Source organism: Argiope bruennichi, chromosome 8, assembly GCF_947563725.1.
Source record: "Argiope bruennichi chromosome 8, qqArgBrue1.1, whole genome shotgun sequence".
Classification (NCBI taxonomy): domain Eukaryota; kingdom Metazoa; phylum Arthropoda; class Arachnida; order Araneae; family Araneidae; genus Argiope; species Argiope bruennichi.
In genome coordinates, this window is record NC_079158.1 from 67,495,264 (window position 1) to 67,515,615 (window position 20,352).

A 20,352-nucleotide genomic window follows, 5' to 3' on the forward strand; every position below is an offset into this window, starting at 1 on the left:
AATTATTATTTTATTTTGAGAACAACAGTTACTTTAAAAAACGAAAGTTATTCGTTTTTCTGTTTAGCTAAAGCACAATTCTATTTACTAGTATGGATAAAAACAAAGGATATTTATTAACCAATTTATTGACTGATGTTATCTCACTTTTTTACCCGTAAAAAAAGTGCGATAACATCAATCTATAAATTATTACCCAAGTTAAAGGAGGAACCATAATCTTCTTACAATGAAATCGAAATCAATTATATTTCATATTCGAACGAAACTTGTGGCTCCATTTAAAAAAGGCGCGGATGAATCTCGCCATTTTTAGCCAAAACAGTCGCCAATAAACTCAGACAGAACTTGTTCCCGCTATAGCAACCTTCTTCAGGTAAACGCGTGTGTACACACTGTCGCCGAGATTCTCGTAGTAAGAGTTCGGTCGTTCGTTTCGTGGGTTGAGCTTACGTTCCGTCGGTGTTCGGATTGTTATTTTTATTTGTTTTTTGTTCTCTGTTTTCGAATTGGATACATCAGCTGAAAGTGCATGCATTCGAACTTATTCCATCACTTTTCTGGTGTTTTCAAGGGGATTTTATATTTTTTTGTGGATGGTGAGACATGCGGAATTGTGCGAAACTTTTTGGAACATTGACAAGTTAAGTTTTTTTTTTCGGATAAGTGATTTGACAGATAAGAAAACGACAGAGATGCTTGGAAAAACGAGGTAAGAGATAACTTCTTTAAATTCTTATCTTTAAGTTGGAGCTATTGTATTCATTTCCAATGCCAGTTTGAGAATAACAGTTTTTTGATTATTACTTTATTCATATTTTTCATCAGAAACTTTTAAAACTAATTTATTTTTAATGAGTTAAAATTTTTTGAATCAAAATAAAAATAAAAGAATTTTATTTTTTTAAAGTTTTTTTTCTGTCCCCTCAGATATAAATATCAATAAAAATAGTTAATTCATTGTATCACAGAAAATTAATATAAATTATTAGTGTTGAGGTTATTTCTTACAGTTGACACTAAGGGCAGAACTGGAAAGGAGAAGTATAAAGGTTTTCTTATCGCTTATATATCGATGTTTATATTATAGAGGGTACAATTTATTTTCTTTATGATTGAAAAATAATTTTTTTTGTAACTATTAAAAGCCCTTTATTAACTTATTAACTTTACTTAACTTCTACTTTAGAAAACTTTATTTACATGGATTTTAATTCTTATTGCTGTTTTGACAAAAGACTTTGAGTTTGAACATATATAATTTTGGCTTTTACATGATCAAATGTTAAGAAGTCTTTTATAGTTTGACTCCATTATTTTTTATGGACATCCACTAAAAACACATACATTTAAAAAAGATCTTATAAATCATTAAATGATTATACTAGCTATAATTTATTATTTAAAATATAATCATTTATTTATTTATAATTCTAAAAAATTTTTAGGCATGTATAATTTTTTAATGAATTATTAATTGTTTCATAACTAAGAAAAATCATAGAATGGAATCTTTAAGAAAAATTTTCTAATTTTTAATGGCTTTTCTTTGCACTGATTTTACATAATATTTTATTTAGGATATATTTTTAAAGCACCTTTATGTCATAAAATTTACTGTTTTATTAAATTGTGATACCTAATCTAGTTTATAATTTGCCTTTAGGTTTAAAGTTAATATTTAATAAGGTTTAAACCATTGTGTCATTTATAATATTAAGGATGGCGTTTTCAGGAGTTATAATATTAAAGTTTTAAAGCTTTTGTAGCTTCATTTAAAGTTAATCCAATCATTGCTAATATAATTTTTGAAGCATCATTAAAATGAAGACAAATTACTTCTTCATTAAAATTTTTTCTGAATTTTTATCAAAAAATGATAGATTTTTATAAAGCACTTTTAAGGTTTGTTGTTATTTTTAACTTATTCTATCATTTTTTTTATTTCCTTATTTGGATTCATTCACAATGAATAGAAAATATAAATAAAAAATTCCATAGCAGCAATAATGGTAAATATTTTATGATAAGTTCCTGCAATCTGACAGTGTACATCAGTAATATCATCTGAAAAACACTATTGTGTTAAGTTTAATTAAAAACTATTCAATGATTTGGTCATTCACATCTGCCTGCTTTGTTTTTTGTCAGTTAAAAATTCTGTTAAATCAAGAAAGTTATACTTTTAGACGATCGATTGCGAATGTAAATTTGTGCATAACAATCCTAAATTTATTTTATATTATTATTTCGTTTTGAATCCACTCAACGGATATTTTGGAATTGATCTCATAAATTTAAAATCTGGTGTGATGATGAGGATGACAACTAGCTAGCACCCCTTCTACAAATTTTCACACCCTAAATATCCTTATCACTCGAACTCCGATTCTGCTGTAACTTTAATTACAGTGGAGGGCGCGAAGTGGACATCCTGAAGCCCCGTTCCAACGGCTCGTGCGCATCCTCAGACAGGCACATTTTGCCCTCTTTCCCCTCTCTTATGTTTTTCCGGGGTTCTTTGATGTCTGCTCATTTGATCGACAATTTCCGGGAAGATCCCGACCGACGTCCACTGGTGGGGGGAGTGCTCTTACAATGGGTCAGTTGACAGATTTACGACCATATCCGTAAAGGCAACAGGCCGTCGGAACGGGGCTTTAGAAGAACCAAAATGCTGTGTCGGCAGATTCTTTTCTAAAACTATATAAGTTCAAAATGCTTTTTCATAGTCTCTTTTTTTTTCCTGACTTTGTCTTCTTTGTTAGTACGCTGCGATGAGCTCGTCATGGCTTTGATAAAGAAATCTTTATAATATATAAAAATTAGTCTATGTCATTAAAATCATGAAGAATAAAGAACACCGCGTTTGTTTCTCCAATGAATGTTTTACATAAGAATGCCTATTAATGAATTTTAAAATACTATCTGTATACGGAAGTTAATTTATTTAAGATTTCAAGAATAGAAAACTATATTTTTCTCTAATTCGTTTGTTAATTATATTATGAATGTAGAGATTTATTATGGTCTCCCATTCTTATAGTTATTTTTTTTAGAATTTATTAATAATAATTATATTACACTTGAAAATAATTATATTACACTTGAAAAAAGAGCTTAAAAAGATAGCCAGAAATTCTTTTAACCTGCTGAATTCTCCTTTGAAAGTTTCACTTGTAATATAAACGGGTAAATAATAATAAAAAAAAATAAAGTTACACTGCGGGGACAATAATCTCTGGTGTATCATGTCTCTCCAACTAATGTATCATCTGCTCGAGAGAGGAGAGTGTTTCTGTGCGTGTCGGATATAAGGGCTTTTTATGGGAATAGCAGGTGGACAGAATGAGTCATGAAAAGCGTTTATGCTGCCTTCCCTTTCGGTTTTATTTGCGTTTTTGTTTTCTCTTATTTGCTACCGGAACCATTGGCGCTCGCCTACTCTTTTAATCTATTTTTTCAAACGCCGTTACTGACGTCTAATTTGTCTTGGAAAAATTGTTATATTTTTATAACAGATGTTTCCATTTCATGATTTATTTGTAAATAAATATGTATAAATTTTTCGCTATAATATATTTTTTTATCATATTAATTTATTTTGCGATTCCATTTCTCGGTAATAACTTCAAAAAAAGATCTTAATTTATAACTTTAAAATTTTATACCATAAAAGTTATATCAGAAAATGAGTGGTTTGTTGATATGATTTTCTTTATTCGGAAAAGTTCATAAAATACTAAGAATAATTTGATCACAGCAAAATGACAATTTTTAATTTGTTCCCATTTTTCATCTTACCGATGTTTGTAATACAGATAACAAAATACAAAGGGAAGCACACTTTAATAACTAAATTATATATATTTATTTAATTAACAATTATATATATTTATTTTTCAGAGCAATAAACAAATTTTTGTATTAGATAAATAACTATACATCGAATTACTTTTCCAAGTGCAAAGAGTTAAGTATGGTTTTAATAGACAATCAATCGATTCAAAGTGGAATTCAAATATCGTTTTAATGTTTTGGGGGGTAGCAATAATTAGTTTAATTAACTTCAACCTTGGCACAAAATACTCTAGAATTATTATAGTTAAATTAAACTGTAATTGTATTGAAAATTATCAATTTATTGCATGTCAACTTAAGCCCATGGTTTTCAGATATACCTGAGAATGTTTAAGCTGTCCATCCGTTTGGGGAAAAATATAGCGAGTTAGAAACAAACCTCAACCTTTATTTCACTTCCTGTCCTAACGGTTACACCCAGTTGTCACTGAAGACACACCACTCCAATTCTTATTTATTGCATTGCACCATGTCCGGATATATTTTTTTACGTTCTTTTTTCTTTTGGTGGTCACTCAGAGAGCGAAACATGACACGGTAAATGAATTATTGGTACATAAAAGTGGATGTAGAGCTCTTCTTTTATTTTCGCTGCTGCATGTGGTTTATATCAAGCACGTGAAAGTATTTTATTGTTCATAGCTGAATTAACTAAGGAAATCCTGAGAATTACAATACTGTCTCTTAATTGAATTGGTCATATTTTCTGAATTTCGTGTGGGGATGTTTGAAAATCCATTACTTAGTCTGGAACATTAAGTAGAGTAGGGATAAATAAATAAATGGTTGAAATTAATTGAGGAAATAAATGAACATTACTGGACTAATTAAGGAAATAAGTAAATGAATGAAATATCTAAGGAAATAAAAATTGATATTTCTGAATTAACTAAGAAAATGATCTTTGACCAAGGAAATAAATAAATATTGTTGGACTAACTAAGGAAGAACTCCTTAGAATTTACAGTTCTGTTTAATTAAACTGATCAGATTTTTTGCATTTCGACCAGGAAGGGGGGGGGGGAGCGGATTGAACACCCATCTCGCATTACTGGGTTTTTTTTGTATAGAGATTATCGAATTTAATTTTATAAATGAATAAATACGTGAAAAAAATATAAGAAACAATGAAATTGTTATTTTTAAATTTCTATAAAATCATTAAATGATAAAAACGCATAGGTATTTTGCTATTACTTTTGTTATTTTTCTTTCAAATTATTTATCGACATTGATCTAGGGGTACTTTGTATGTATATTAAAAATTGCGGAAGAGAATTCTTCAGACGATAACTTTTAAAAAATTAGAAGTTAAATTTTTAATGACAACTGCTTACAGAAAAATAATTTTAAAAAATTGGACAATGTAGGGCATCTTGTCAATTTATGCAAATTGATGATAAAAATAGTCAGTTGTTTCTAAAGTTTGGAATAAAAGTAATCAACCGCATCTTATTAATCACATTTAATCAACTTTATTTACGTGGAACTTATTTTGTATATCTAATACAGCTTTAAAAAAAACGGAAATTTACTTTTTGCTGATAATTATTTTTCTTTTCTTTCAGCTATCTTTTCAAGGTCGACTTTTTTTTTCCCCTCTTTCAATAACACTCATGTGACAAAATAATTTTCCTTCTATGCTTAAGTGGAAAGCATCGTAATGGATGAAATAATTTTATTTTTACTATACTTTTAATATAAATTAAAATAAGTCCTTACTAAAGTTATTCTGTTTATCAAAATATAAATTTTGGACATTGATTTAAGGAATAGTACGATATATGAATGTTTCAAAGCCATCATTCCACGCTATTCTATTAAGAAGACGTTTGACTTTAGTTCAGAATTAATATGCATTAAACATTTCGTTCATATCTTTGATATAACAATGAATCGAATTGGACTGTGGACTTAGAACTCGATTCTATTCCTAGGGCACCGTGGCAGTGTGACTCGAAAGTAAGGTTCGATAACTGTTTCAGTTATTTTGATTTTAGACAACAATGAGATGGAAGAAAGAATCGTGATTTCGAGTGACCATTCTTAAGTATAATAAAATTTAATATTTCCGGTTATATTAAAATTGCTGTTAGATAAAAGACCAAAATTCAATTTTCTGAGAAACAATTGTTTGGTAAACATATCGAATGCTTCAAAGAAGGAAAGTATCAATTTGAATTTGTGTTTATTTGGATGTGTATCTTTATAATAAAAGACATTAAGGCAAAGTAGTTATTTTAAAACCTCTACGTTCAAAGTTGCATATGCTTTTATGTAGAAAATATTTTTTTCTTTTCTTTTTTAGCACGAATTACTCATTTTTTAAAAAATTATTTAAAAATAATTGTTTATAAATAATTTCGTTGTAACAAGACTTCTAAAAGTTTTTTCCACCCGCATCGCTTTTTTAGACGGAAAAAATTGTGCGATTATATTTCCGCAAAAAAAAAAAAAAAAAAAAAAAATGCAATATTAAGAATGAAAAAAATGAACGAATCATAACATTAGACAACGAAAAGTGAATCAAATTTTTAAAAAAATTTAATTTAACTTTTTCAAATTTAATTTTGTTTTTTATTTTGAAGAATCTGAAAGGAAGGTCGCAAAATGTTTCGTAAATTAAATAATTTTTTACACCACCTTATCTAAAGTGGAATATATGGAGTGGCTTAAAAAATGAAAGACATGGAGTTAAAAAAAATAATTTTCTAATAAAAAAGTTTATAATAAATTAATAATTAACTAATATTATATTAATAATGATGTCTTCATTTTTTAATTAATATACTGATTCTCCATGGCCTGAAATTCTATTCAATAAATTAATATCTTACATAGCATTACATTTAGAGAGACATTAGAAATAAAGGAACGCTATTTGGAAAACGGTTTTAATAATCTCCCATGTTTTAAAATAAATTCATGACCAACTCATGCGAAACGAATAAAGCTTTATTACATATCTATTAGCTTACTTTTCAAGCGATACGAATGATATTTTTATTTGTGAGAACTTCTTTGTATTTTCAGTTTCATTTGTTGCTTATGAGAATGTGATTTTAAGCGATAACAGATGATATTACTGGAATTGAAGAAAGGGAAAGCTTACTTTTCTCCCGTGTTATAAATGGAAGAAAATATGCTTTTTTCACGCTTCGTTAACTGAATTGGGAAGAGCTGTGAAATATATGGGAGTAAGGAAGGTACCAGTTTGTCTACGTGTGGTGTTTTCTTCATATCAAGTCCTGCCTTTTTCTTGTACATTTTTTTTTGGAGGTGTGACTTTTAATGGATATATATAGTAAAAAAAAAAAAAAAAAAAAAAAAAAAAATGATCGACTGACTCCCACTGCCATCTTTCAAGAGTTCAGTACCTTTAAATTGCTCGCTGGTTTTTGTTCGTGTATATGAATTATAGATTGAACGATTTGAAATAAGGAAAAGTTACGTTAAAGAATGTTTTTTTTCACAATTTTAAGATATATTATTTTTGCTACAGGTTGTGCTTCGTCGTTTGATTAAGTTTTTCATAAATTTTTGAAAGTTTGAAATTGAAAGTTTTATTCTATTGAAATCATTTTATTGATCCATAAATTGATTTTCTGCAAAATCATCATGTACAAAAGATTAAGTAATTTTTAAAAAAACCAAATTGGTTTTTTAAAACATAAATCTCGGTAAATATAATTTAAAATTATTTATTAAATATTAATTTTATGTAGAATGTGCTTTATAAAGTTTTGAAACCTATATTTTTATGATCTAGGAAGACTGATAATGTTTTGAAATTTATAAAATGAAATAGTATAAAATTTACGAAAAGCAATATATATTCATTAAGAACATACATTTTTTATCTTCAAAATTTAGTTGCAGTGTAGAAAAAGAACAACATGGAATTTTATAGATTTGTAAAATTTCATCAAGAAATCTAATGATATCGAATTGTATTTTGTTTCTTAAAACAAACAACACACACACACACACACACACACACACACACACACACACACACACACACACACACACACACACACACACACACACACACACACACACATGTATGTAAACACATAATTTTTGAACAGTTTCGTGGCCGAAGAGAGAAGACACTTTTGTAATTTAAAACTTCGCTTTATTCCATCCCGGAAGGCATAATCTATGTAGAAGTAAGAAGCAACAAGGCATGTCTACATCACAACACAAGAGTGAAAAGAGAAAAGAGTGAACGAAATATTTATCCCTATGATTATATACTGTGAGATTCTGATAGGGATTTCTTTTCACGTCAATTTAGATAAGAGAATTACAGAGATCTTTTAGAAGAATTTGTTTAGATCGACACATTTTTATCCCTTCACTCTGAGAGTGTAAACCGCTGATTTAAACATTTTTACAGAGCTTTGGGCGCATTTATAAAATAATAATAATAATAAAAAAAGGTGGAATGGGATCGGGAAATAAGAAACATTTTCGAATTAAGTTAATATGGGTTAAATTCAGATAAAATTTTGGAAATAAATTAAGTTTAAATTAGATTCTCTGTGATTATTGATCTTTTGTAAGAAAATTTTTGATAGGCTTGAAGAATGAGTATTAATTTAAATGTAAAACTTAACTTATTTATTATTTCTCTTTGTATGTTTCCCATAACATCTTTTTCGAAATAGTTTCTTAAGTTACTAATATCCACTAATACTGTGTTTGGAATACAGTACTGACTTTTCAACTTCCATCTTGTCTTAATGTCCCTTTTAGGGCAGATTCAAAAGGCGTGTATTCCTTCACTTTCTTTTGTTGCCTAATGCCTTCCAGGTGTGCTTACAGGTCTTCTCGTCAATCCTTTATCTTTTGCCCTTGCTCTTCACTGACTTCCTTCTATTTTGTAAGAGACTGTGCAGGTGTGTGCTCCTACTTTGACATCCTCGTTTCGTATATTCCCCCACTTGCTGAATTGGAGCAACTTCCTGTGCCGAGAAGGGGACTCTCCTCGTTTTCTAGAATCCACCCTTACATTCTTTTGAATGGTATAGTCCTGTTCGCATATCGTATACATACAGAAGAAAATTATTCCAGGTTCCGTACTGACTATGTTGATAATGGTTTAATATATATATATATATATATAATCTAGCCCTTACTAAAGGTTTAATTTTGATTTTACCTAACAATGCGACTGTGAAATACGAAATAATGTGAAATCTTCATAAAAGAATGCTTATTTATAAGATAGTAAGTAATTTCAGTAAATACAAATTTTCTTGATTTAATGAAATGAGATTTAAAAAAAATTAGCATCTCTGAACAGTAATTAAGGAGTAAAGGTTTATAAATGCTAGGGTTCTTGTCTCGGTCAAAGGGGATACAAATTTTAATGCATTTATTTTATATATTGAAGCCAAATCAGACATATTTTGTCTGCGATTTGCGACCATCTATCTATCATAATATATTATTTTAGCACTATTTTAAAGCATAGTCCATATATATTCGAGGTACCTTTCCATTAGGTAACTCTTGGCAGTATAGAATAGTATAAAAATACTTAACGAATTTTATGCTACTTATTTGGCTTTTCAACGAATTTTTAATGAATTTCTTACAGATATGAAATAGTACAATGATTATTTAGTAATTAATTTGCCATTTCATAGAATATCTTATTATAATGATTTTTATAGTTCTAGCAATGTTTTCTACGATAAAAAAAATTATATGTATATAAGGGAACATAGGATAAATATGTAATAAATTTCTAGCTTGGTATTCTATAAAAAAGTAAATCATGTCGTAAAAGCGAATACTTTATGATATGATAGATTCAAACATTTCTTAATGCTGGAGATTTAGAGAGCAAAAAATATTACAGGTATGGGGCAAAAAAAAAAAAAAGGCCGCTTGCTTAGACTTCGGAGGGTAAAGGAAATACTTAACATTCTTGAGAATTGCTCACTCTGGCACACCCCCAAATGGCTCTTTAGACCAATGTGTGATCCCCCATGGAAGGGAAACCAGAGGCCTAAGGGCCACATTTATTACCGTAGTAGAAAGAAAGAATGAAATTCCGATAGAAACCACAAAGTTCTTTGTGTTCTTTTCAAGAAGCCGGATCGTTTGAAAAACGGTACTTTAACGGTTTTTTTTTTTTTTTATTATTATTATTATTATTGGGTGGATTAAAGAAACAACTTTAGATCACATAAAGTTGAGTTTTATGTACGTCTTTTTTTAAGTGCTGTTTTAGGTTTAAAATATTATTTAAGAAAGTTCTCAGAAATACATAGATAACAAAAAGAATATAGAATTCTAAATAACTATCTTTCCTCCAAATTTTTCAATCATATTTCTTGTACTATTTTTTTTTTTTTTTTTCATTTTTTAAAACCCAAAACCTATTTCTAATTTTTGTATTCCTTTCTGTATTCATTAATTGAAGAAAATTTATTAATTGGAAGAAATTCATTAATTGAAGATTTTTAAAGAAAAACATTTTTTAAAAATGAAATATTTTATATTTTTAGAAATAGGAAAGTAAAAGAAAAGAAGGGGGGGGGAGAGAGAAAGTTTTGAGAATATATATTCTAAACCATCATTATTTAAGTTGGTAATTTACAGAAAGAATGTATTCTCCGATAGCGAAAATACATAGTATTTTTTAGTAGTTATTCATTATCTTTATTTCTTATCGGAAAGTGAATCCCATCTTTGTTTTTTTGCTTTATTTTCAGTAAACATGCAATAAAATACTACACACGAGAGTTTTATTGATTTTGTGTAATTCTTTTATAGGTATCAAGATTGATCAGAAGTTACGATATACTAAAATTATTTCTTTACGATTTTGCCCTACTTATTCTCTTTTTCTTACAGTTTATCTGAAAAAAAGTTATTATCGAACTTAGTATTTATTAATCAAGAGAAAGGACATTCTAAAAGTTTACAAATAAGAAACTTTCTCCAGCAGTTGCCGTCAAATTTGCTTCTTATTCATTAATTTATTACCAACAAATGACCGAAAAGATAAATAAAAATACCGACCAAACATTTTCGATTAAATGATATTATAATAGATTTATAATTGAATCCATATATACATATAATTATAATTAATTTAATTGAATTCAAATCTGATTCTGAATTTGAAAATTTATTGTTTGCTAAAACACACATATATTTATTATTAATTTAATTGAATTCAAATCTAATTCTGAATTTGAAAAATTATCGTTTGCTAAAACACACATATATTTATTATTAATTTAAGTGAATTCAAATCTAATTCTGAATTTGAAAAATTGTCGTTTGTTAAAAACAGCATTTCATTTACTTTAAACTTCTGTGGTTTTCTTTTTCTCAGAAATAATACATGCTCTTTGAAGAAGGAATATAAATATATATTTGAATTTATGATCTGAAGACGTCTGCTCGTTATAATGAACAAAAATAAAGTTAATATTGAATCATTTCTACCGCTATGTTATGACGCAGATACTTAGAATTCATTTCAATATACAGCCTAGATAAGCCTTTTGGCAAACATATTGAATTTTAATCATTCAAATAAACCGAACAGACTTTACTTAAGACAGTGTCGGTTCCAGTTATCGAACTTATTCTGAGCAAATAATTTGCCTTTTTTCCTGCTGCGAGGAAAGGCAGACGTTACAACTGTTCTTCGGCTCAGGTTACGCATGTATTGTTTTGGCGTAGAGATTTTATGGTCACTGATTGTACCCGCAATTACGTATAAGTCCAATGGCCTGAGGACGATTAGCTTGGGTGGAAGAACTGAAGCGAAACGGAAGAGTTTGTCTTGATGTTCAAAGGATTAGGAGAAAGTGAATTTGTCATGTAGAGGCAAAATTCCATGATAAACTTTTCAATTTTTATTATCCTTTTTTTGATAGATGAAGACATTAACGTGCCTAAAGACATTTTATAGTGATTTTTTTTTAAATTTTTATTTTAACATATTTATTAATACGAATAACATTTTAAATATTAGTGGAAAGAAATATATATTTAAAAAAATAATTGCATATAAAAATACTGATTTAATTATGTCAATCTTTAATAAACATTATATAACTTTGGCTTTTACTATTAGGGTCTAATATCATTTTGAAAAATATTTTTTCCCAGATACTTGCCTTGAAAACAAATTTAATAATTGTTTGAATTTGTGTTTTCTGACTAAAAACTGAAGATGTGGCTCAACGCCATAAAAGCAATCCATTCTATTATAAATTGATCTGATAGTTTTTGATGAAAACTATCAGATCAAAACAGATAACTTTTAACTCATAATGTATTTAAGAATAATTCAAAATTTAACAAATAACTTTTGATTTTTCTGATGATTTTTTGTAAGAAAATAAATTTGTTTTCTAAAGAATAAAATTAAATAATTCAAGAATATTCTAAAATTTTAACATCAAATTGAATAATGTTAAATTTCAAAATTTTTTTTATCGGAATTATTATTTTTATTTGGATTAATTATTTATTTATATTATATGGTACAGCGTGCAATATTGAAAGTTAATTAAAAAAATGAATTACTGCAAAATCGGATACTATTTTTATATATTAGAAACCTTTCAAATTTTGTACAATGTATATACACCTTTTAATTTCTTTTTTTCTGGAAAAAAAAAATAGAAAATGACCACAATAAATAAAAATAAACTTTTTATAGCCACTTCATTCAGACAACGCTGGGTTTCAAAGGATTATATTACAACTGTGCTTTTTCAGTCACGATTTTCATTCATAGAATTTGGTGTCAGTATCACTGACCCGTGTTTGATTCCACAAACTACTTACTATCAAAAAGGACGTATTTGAGTATAACCTATCCTCGCCCGTGTATTCCGTATAAATTTTGGAAAAGTGGCGTATCCTTCGATGAATGAAAACAAAAGAATAAGAATTTTGGCGGAAATAAAGAATTTTATGTCCTCAACTTATAGAAGTAATCGCACAGACGCATTTTCTTCGATTCAGACATTAAACTCTTTTCCCATTGTTTTCTTTTATTTATTTACAATCATATATCAGAATTTTGTAGAAACTAAGCTTTTATTCAACAAACATTTCCACATTCGATTGTTTCTTATTTTTTTTTCCAGCTTGCCTTGGAACTGAATAGCAATTTATTTTTACCCTTCCCTTTCTAGATAATAATATAATCAAATACAATATACATATTATTCATTCAATTAGGCAGGTATATAAAACTGTCCAGTTTTTTTTTAATTATGACAAACGAAATCATCAGAAAATATTTCTATCTTTAAAGTTATTCATTCTTTTTTAAGAGAGTGTTTTTTAGCATGTTAAAATGTAATTAATAATTCTTTTATCTTATCATCGAATTACATTTAAGCTTAATGATATTTAGTTTCTAACAGATAAGGAGAGATTGGTTTGATATTTAGTTTTTAACTAACTGAGATTGCCACCAAGATTTACTAAAACAGAAAATCAACGGATACATACAGATTTTTTTTTATTAAAAAAATTTTTAAACAACTTTTTTATTTTACTTGATTAAGAAAAAAATTTGACATAAAGTTGTTTTTTAATTTTCTCTCACATTTCAAATAAACGATATAACTAACTATATTTGCTAGACGAAATCTTAGAATTAACAGCGATGTTATTTAACCTGCAGCAGACGATAAAGATTCCCGCGCAAATCGTATAACAGAACAAACATTGAAAGTCTAATGGCAAAAAAAGAAAAAACTCCGACTAAACAGGTTTTGTGAATGTGAGAACATTTCTTTTCTTTTTGTTTTTTTATTTGTTTGGATATCTTGCATAATGAACTCTGAAAATTCCAAATCTGTATTTAACTAATAACCCATTACACTTCCGTATGCCAATGTAAATGGATCGTTTATTGTTTGTCCTGAAGCTATATTTTGGAGGTAATTGTAATTAATTTTTTTTCTGATTCATATACCGTTTTCATCTTTCTCAGTTAAGTTTTTCGTCTTACATCGGCTCAGAAACAGCTGCTGTACTTTAATGTTCTTTTTTCTTCCTTTTTTTTTCTCTCTCTCTCTCTTTTCTTCCTATTTTTTTTTTTAGTACTTATGGCTCCAGATCCTTCAAAACTCCTGTGATTTTAGTAATAGCTCATGTTGTTTTTTTCTTCCTTCTATTTAAATTAGAACTTTATTCTTATAGTAACTTAATGTATTCAAATGACTTCAATTATGTGACTTTTCTCTCAAGGAATGAAACAATAAGATGATTTCGCCTTAATAAATAAAAATTATATAATGAAGAAATATTAATTACTTGAAAATTTTTAATAAAAAATAAATACATTTGATTTGAAAGCAAATGTTTGCATTAAAAAAATTAGAATATTTGTTTCATCAATTTAGAACAACAGTTATCTATGAAGGAAATTGCACAGATACATGAAGTTTTAATTTTAACAACAGTCGTTATATAGTTACCATTCTAGCTCAAAGCGGTTTTGAGTTATCTTTGTCACAGACAGACGGACATTTTCTAAAAATGATTTTTTCGAACTGTCTAAAACGGTAAGATTCGTCAAAATATCAAGTTAGAATTTTTTGACGATTATTATACTTTCTCTATATTACGTATACGAGAAAGTAAAAACGTAATATAAAATTATCTTCATTTTTAATGATTAATACTGCTTCGCATTTCTCGTATTTTAGCCTATCGTATTCTAAATAAATGCTTTTTTATGAAATATTATAAAGAAAACTCATAACACTAATTGTATTACATCCGCTACAGACAGGGAATCATTCTTAAGACGGACGTTGTATTTGTCTATAGATTCGACTTTTGCATTTATCGAAACCATTATGTTGTAATAATTGCTGACAGAATTGCTTCACATGCTCGCAATTTCACTTCGATGATGAAAAGGGAAGGCCTCTAAGACGGATCCAAGTGACATACTTACATAAATTCAGAACGCCCAATAATCTTTTCCTTGAACGCGAAACAGAAGATGAAATCGTTTAACACTGCCTGTAACTGTCTTTAATAACCTGATTGTGTTATATTATCTAAACTATCAATACAATCCAATGAATGAAATACTTTCAATTTTTTGCATTTTTGTTATTAAATACAAAACTAATGTTATTTGGTTTTGCTGGACAACTAATTCAACAACATCTTCTCTTAAGGATTATGTGAGTTGCTTCATATTTTTAACCGATTCCATAATTTCTTAGCCTTTCCTAAAATTTATATATGTATATTTAAAATTTTACTTATTAACCAAAGCGTCTTGTAAGTGTTAATATATATGGGTAAAAATCTAATATAATTTGCTTTTCTTCAAGAATTATAATATTCGATACTTTCACATATTTTATTAAAAGAAAATTACCTTTGCATCTGTGATATAACATCCTTTAGCAATGAATTTCATTAGATTTTTCTTTTTTTATATATCAATTCCTGATCATTTTGTAAGTTATTAATGTTTTTCTTTTTATCTGTATTTAGTTATTTCTTCAGCTTTCATACATATTTTGCCATAACTTATTCAATTATTTAAAATTGTTACGTTTAAATTTATTTACGAGATTAAGGTTTCCTTTAGGTCTATTATTTTTTCTCTGAGTTTCCCATGTAGTTTTTTTAGGATTTGGAATGAAATTTAATGGTCAAATAAAAAATTAATAGATTTCTTTAAAAAAAAAAATTCTGATCTTATCTAATGCAGTATGTAATATATATATTTATTCAATCATTAATATGCAATTTAGATCTAAAAGAAATAGTAGGGCAGAATGATGGAAAATAAATGCAAACATTTCTTATGTGGTAAAGATTCAAATCTAAATATGTACTTAATGATTAGTTAGATTCAGATCGCTCATACGGAACAATAACTCACCATTTGTTTAAACGAAGTCGCTTACATTTGATTATTGGTTGCTTAGAATAACGAATGTAGTCTTAATTATGAAGTTTAATGACGTGATCAGGATTCATAAGATGAATAATTCAGAATTCGAATATTAATTTAATCTTTTTACTTTTTATTCCAATACTAGATTTCTTTTCTAGAAAAATCCTCCAATAATGAATCGAGAACACTTTTGCGTAGACGTCCAGAATTTTGACTGACAGAGATACTGGCTGAATATGACCCTTTGTTTAAATTATGGTTGTTTGGAAATCATTCCGCTCCAACCCACTCAGGTGCTGCAACAAATAAAAGCAAGGCAAAAGCCGATGCGCTACTGATCAGTCCTCGAGATAAGGTTCCTTTGGAGCGTTACGTGTTCTTTTGTGGTTACTTGACCACAAAAAGTATAATGATGACGCATCCGAAGATGCTGCTCAAGATGGCGGCTCGAAGGGTCGCTGAGCTTCTTTATCTCATCTTCTTCAAACTCCCCGTCTCCATTGGCCCAGTTACCTCAGCGCTGTGGGTGGATTTATCTTTTGTTCCCAAGCCAGGGATTCAGCTACTCGCACAGACTTTCACCTTGAGTCGCAGGTCACGTTTAAAATCTGCAAACTGTGTGCACAGGTCTACCCGCCGCTACTTTTTCCCAAACTGGATTTTCTTATATCTTATGGCGAAGCTTAATTTATGCAAAGGGTTTATTTTCTGACGGGCCTTGGGCGATGTCAGGGTGAACATGGGAACGCTTTGTCTTCGTGCAGGTTCTTTTGTAAACAATTGCAAACTTTATTTATTTATTTGGAAAAGCAAATTCACCTGCATAATCTTGAATGAAAACTGTAATTTTTTTTTTCGGAAAAAGAATGATTGATCGAACGTAAACTGAACGTCATGCTTGTCGCACCTGACAATGAAATGTTTGAGGGTGGTGTCATATGTCCATGACCTATATAAAACATCAATTTAAAATTTACAAATTAAATTTGCTCGCTTGAAAAGCCAATTAAAATTCTTTTTAAAAAATCTATTGTATTTCAGTTGAATAGTAAAGACCTCGGCAATCTGGAATCAAAAATGGGAATTGTAAACTGTTTACCAGCATACAATATGATCATTAAAACTGCTTCCTTCGATTTATACTATGCGTCATTTTAAATTAAAGGTTAAATGTTACTGATCCGGAAGTTTTGAAGATTTATTTTATTAAAGAAAATGTTGCTCAAGAGAAGAAATGAGTGTTAAAACTTGTAAGTTTTGAATACTCGATGGAGGTCAAAATCAAATCGTTTTTGTAGTACTTTTTTTGGATTATTATTTGTTTTTATTTTGAAAAAGATGTCTTCACTTATTTAAAAAAGCAAACATTATAATTAAAAATAAGACTAAATTACTAAATAATTGCACGCTATGGCTTTTTTAGTTTGTTCTAATTTTTTATATTGCTCTTAATTTTTCCTATCATTTTAAAAATTTTTATTTTATAAATTAAACATTGCACGTTGAATTACACATGAAATTATTGAGGACATTTTTATTGTTATTAATTAAGACTGAATATATTTCTATTAACTGAAATGAAAATCTTAGTTGAGCAATTGAAGAAACGCGAATTGTTTCATTCCTAACAACAAGTTTTAAAAATTAAAAAAAAAAATCATTTTAGGTGTTACTCAGTTACTTTTAAAGCTATTTAATCTCTTACAACATGTCTCTCTTACAAAACTCTTACAACATGTCAAAATGCAATCAAATTTTCAGAGAAATTTGATTAAAACGGTATAATTATTAACTTCAAGTTCAAGCACTTGGTATCCAGTTTTATTGAACAACCAATCATATTATTTGCTAAAATAAAACCAATACAATGACTCAGTAATTTTTTCATTTTACAAACTTGCTTCTGGTTCTTGCTACAGGCATATTTGATATCAATATATGAAATAATTCTAGATTCTAATTGACATCAATATATGAAATAATCTAGATTCTAATCAGATTTTAAACTCTGCATGGTAAATTTCAGCAAGTTTGGAGCTAAAAGGGTGTAATATCGAAAAAAGCACTGATTGCACGAAGGAAGAAAAGTTATTTTTTTTATGTGGTTAATATTTTTAAAAAATCATGGGTTATATTTAGATTTTTTACGATAAAATATGATCTGCAAATTTTTGATTCTATATTTTTGTTTTGAAATCTTCGGCACTTTCAATTTAAAAGAAAACATTAAAATATCATCATAAACACTTTCATTCACTGTATGGTTTTTATATTACTATTTTTCAGAACAGGTTTCTTAATCTAGCTACTCAGAAAATGGGATGGCTTTTGCAAAGAGCCCAGTGCAATAAACCAACTTTATAATTAAAATGATTTATTCTTCACTACGTGTTTGCTGAGAAATATAATCCTCACATCATCCAATTACTTAGTTAAACAGTTAATTGCACCCAAATTTAACCTGACACATACACTGAAATAAGATTAAATTACGCCTTCTCAGCTACTAAATTCTCTGAAGCGGAAAGGGATTACATATCTCCAAGCGATTCAAATAATCTCCATCGAAATCGAGTCAATCCAGACTAACCCTTTGAACCCATCAACTCACTCGGCCTAGATTGAGTCTGCCAGCCCTGTTGATCATTTATGGAACAATACTTCAGTTCTCGTTTGGCGGTAGAATTTCCGCGGTCTTTTGTAATTTACGCCTATTCCGAGAGGCATAAAAAAAATCGTTGTAAGTGGATAATTTATCCGCCACGCGTCAAAGTTATAGCCATTTGTTCTTTTCGATTTTTTTTCTTCTTTCAATCAAGAGCTGAGTATTGTTTAAACCCATTAGGTGTTCCCTTTCCGCTTCGCAAACTAGTAACTTCTCTTGAATATTAATCATTTCACGGAAAACAAATTAACCGATATTGGTGGGGCTGTACCTTGACTTTTGTTATTGCTCAATTTGCTTTACCCGCAATGAGTATGTAATTTATTACGCCATCGTTTTTAATATGCATTCTTGCAATAAAGTTGCAAACAGACTTTTATCTAAAAATTTCTGGCATCATTAAAACGATATGAAAGATCGAAACTTTATAGCTACAGATTAAAGACTCTGAATTGGAAGAGGTATCGGTTGCAGCGACAATTTAAGATCTGTCGTCGATTTGCCAGATTAAGATCTTCTTATCGATGAGTGGATTGTTAGAAAAGATCTAGAATTCCAGGCCAGTACTTAGTATCAGTGTGTTAACCACATTTTATTTGATGTAATGCTGATATCAACGCTAATAACTTTATTTAAATTTCATCAAATAATGGAGATGTGAATATATCGATAGTGTGAGGTGGTGCTTCATATTTAAGCTACGATATAATCTCAACGTGAAGATTTTTGAAACGTGACTAGATTTTGTATGCTGACCTGTAATACATTGTCTATCACAAAGTTCATTTTTCTGTTAAGACCCAGAATAATTAGATTGAAGTTGTGCTATAGCCTTATAAATGTTTTAGTATATTTCGAAATTTTTGATGTCCATATTACAAATCAAAATGAATTTAATATTACAGTTACGAATTTTGTACCCTGGAAGAATTAATTTTATTATTTAAACCCGAAATATTCTCCTGTTGAGAAATAATGCTGCCTCAAACCATTTTGTTTCATTTTTCTTCTTGATTCATTATAAAAATATTTTTAAAAAATATGAAAATAAGGGTGCCTAATATAATATAACTCCTTAAAACCATTTCCTTACAAGAAATTTTACTTCAAATTACAAATAATTTTGAATACCAGTAGATCGTCATTTCACTTATTTTATCACCATTATTATGACCTCATGAATGACTGTCTTTGATGAGACAATTGGGGTCGAAGGACCTGGTAGTAAAATCCTGACCTCGGGAGTCCGATACCACAAAAGACTCGCTGCGTCTTTGGGCCCGATCACATCCGACTCTGTAAACATCCCTCAACCACAAGTGCTGGAAGCCCATGCTCCTTGTTGGTTCTAGACTGATATTCAAAATTACGAAAAACTGTGCACATCGCATCCGACGCTGTAAATGCCCCTCCTCTATAAGGGCTGGAAGCCCAGGCTCCTTATTGGTTCTTGACCAAGGTTCAAAATTACGAGGTACCCGGCGCGAATCGCATCTGACGCTGTAAATGCCCTTTCTCCGCAAGGAGTAGAAACCCCAAGTAGCCCAGGTTCCTTGTTGGTTCTAGATAGAGGTTCAAAATTACGAGGTATTTACCAAAATAGCTCTTGTATTGCTCCCAAACAAAATGTTGTTTGTTTGTTTGTTTCTTATGGCACTTGCCACTGACAAGCCCGCTGTTACGAAGACAGCGATTTAAGCCTGAGGGGGAACGTCTCTTATTTTTTATAGCAGCGCCAACTAGGGCCAAGAGTACGACTTTGCCACTCACGCATCATTCATTCGCTTGCACAACCCCTTTTTACAGGAGGGCACATTCACACATCTCACAGATAGAACAACAGAAGAACAACCATGCCCAAACTGGGACTGGAACCCGGAACGCCAAGATCACGGGGAAG

At 29.2% G+C, this 20,352-nt stretch overlaps 1 protein-coding gene across 2 annotated transcripts in view; it reads left to right on the forward strand.

Annotated features, from left to right (window-relative positions):
• The first annotated feature begins 407 nt into the window (after window positions 1-407).
• Window positions 408-20,352, forward strand: part of LOC129980825 (uncharacterized) — a 48,650-nt gene continuing 28,705 nt past the window's right edge. Inside the window, exon 1 of one of the 2 annotated variants that reach the window (XM_056091227.1) lies at window positions 408-712. The gene's annotated coding sequence lies outside the window, so the exon portion shown is untranslated. Of the gene's footprint in view, window positions 713-14,847; window positions 15,060-20,352 lie in introns of those variants that run through there. The other variant, XM_056091228.1, reaches the window with a different exon arrangement.